Genomic DNA, 2,300 nt, shown 5'->3' on the forward strand with positions numbered 1-2,300 from the left:
GTCACATTTAAACCTGTGGCTTACTAATCCCTTCTTGCCTCATATCCCTGTCATGTGTGAGTGCCCATTCTAAATATAAGCCTCCTTAGTCATTTGCTCTCTTTTACATTTTCAAATCTATAATCACCATTCTGCTCAATACTTCTTATTCCATCTTTTCCTTTATAAGAGCTCCCTCCCCCTTTTGTATGTTTCTTGGTGAATGGCTACACTCTTGGCATTTGCCAAAGCCAGAAACTTGAAGATCATTCAAGGCATTTTCTAATTCTGTAACCTCCCATAGGCAGTCAATCACCATATCCTGTTGATTTCCCCTACCAGATGTTTTTCAAACCCATCCTGGGCACATAGGAGATAAATGTAAATGCTTTCTTTGTTTAGATGGTCTAGTAATGGAGTGGAGCTGCTATACATATAATCTAGAAAGAAAAATGGGCTTCATTATGAAGGAAGGGGAATGTGGTTTTAGGAGGAAAGCACCTGGTTTGGTGAGGAAGGAAGAGATCACCCACTCTGGCAATATCTATGTGGTGACATACCGTACAACTGATTGACTCAAACCAGTATATAACTCAGTGGTTGGCTTATATCACTGTACTTAAAGGAAAATAAATGATAATATCACATTGATTTGGGATCAAATACCATATGACATATTGTGTGCTCTTGAGCAAGTTAACACCTATTTTTCAGAGTTCTTGTGCAAATACTGTTGAATACATATGCCTGATACAGTTCCTGGAATATATTAGACCTGAAAAAATTCATAGCTGTTGTTAATACTACCAACAAATATGATTACAAATAACTAGGATAAATTTTTTAGCATAGCCATTTAAATGAAAAACAATATTAAAACAATATTAAATGAAAAACAATATTAAATGATTCTAAGAAACATTAAAAAGTCATTAAGTTTTAGTGTATCACAGACCAGAGCTATGGGTGGCTCTCTATGGTTGCTCAGATTTATTTTACTGACTTTCTTATATATTCTGGCACTTAAGAACATAGAGCTTCATCTGATATAAAGGAAAAAGACTTTAAAACATGGTAGTGTTAATAATTCAAGATGTGGAAAACAAATGGTTAAAGGAAGGGCATTACACAAGATGTCCATCAACAGATGAATGGATAAAGAAGATGTGATATATATACACAATGGAATATTATGCAGCCATCAAAAGGAATGAGATCTTGCCATTTGCAATGACGTGGATGGAACTGGAGGGTGTTATGCTGAGTGAAATAAGACAATCAGAGAAAGACATGTATCATATGACCTCACTGATATGAGGAATTTTTAACCTCAGGAAACAAACAGGGTTGCTGGAGTGGTGGGGGGTGGGAGGGATGGGGTGGCTGCGTGACAGACATTGGGGAGAGTATGTGCTATGGTGAGCGCTGTGAATTGTGCAAGACTGTTGAATCACAGATCATTACTTCTGAAACAAATAATGCAATATATGTTAAGAAAAAAAAAAGAAGATAGCAGGAGGGGAAGAATGAAGGGGAGTAAGTCGGAAGGGGAGACGAACCATGAGAGACGATGGACTCTGAAAAACAAACTGAAGTTTCTAGAGGGGTGGGGGTTGGGGGGATGGGTTAGCCTGGTGATGGGTATTAAAGAGGGCACGTTCTGCGTGGAGCACTGGGTGTTATGCACAAACAATGAATCATGGAACACTACAAAAACTAATGATGTATGGTGAATAACATAACAATAAAAAAATTAAAAAAAAAGGAAGGGCATTACATTACCTGTGATGTACATGAGAGTTAAGGGAGAATAAGTTATATTTAATTTGGGGTGTTGTATGTAGAAAATGAGTTATTGAACACAACATTGAACAGTCTTCTAATAGCAAACAATGTAATTTATAAAATTTCTGAATAATGAGGCATTCCTTTGTGAATCATTAGGCAAGAAATTTTCAGGGGTTGTTAATCTGAGGGAGATCTGAGTAGCTGGGCCCTGGAGTCAACATTTCATATAACATAACTTATTATTAAGTTACTGGAGATACTGTGGATGGAATCACATATCTAGAGACATGAAATCCACACAAGTTTGCAAAAATGTGTTAATATTAAAATGGGATTTTACTGGAGCTAGCATCCATTTGTACATGTCTTAGAAAAAATGCAGTGATGCCTAGACAGAAAAGTTACTTACCCTTCATGATACGTCTAAGTGTGGAGAAAGCTGGGAATAAACATTGAGTATGTATCTTCTCATTGATTCCTCTTTCCTTTATGTGGACTCAAAACGCAGGGACCTGACCCCGAGAACCCTAGGA

The sequence above is a fragment of the Eumetopias jubatus genome, unplaced genomic scaffold (assembly GCF_037043125.1).
Source record: "Eumetopias jubatus isolate StellerSeaLion01/CBP00866 unplaced genomic scaffold, mEumJub1_p1.0 scaffold_7, whole genome shotgun sequence".
Lineage (NCBI taxonomy): Eukaryota > Metazoa > Chordata > Mammalia > Carnivora > Otariidae > Eumetopias > Eumetopias jubatus.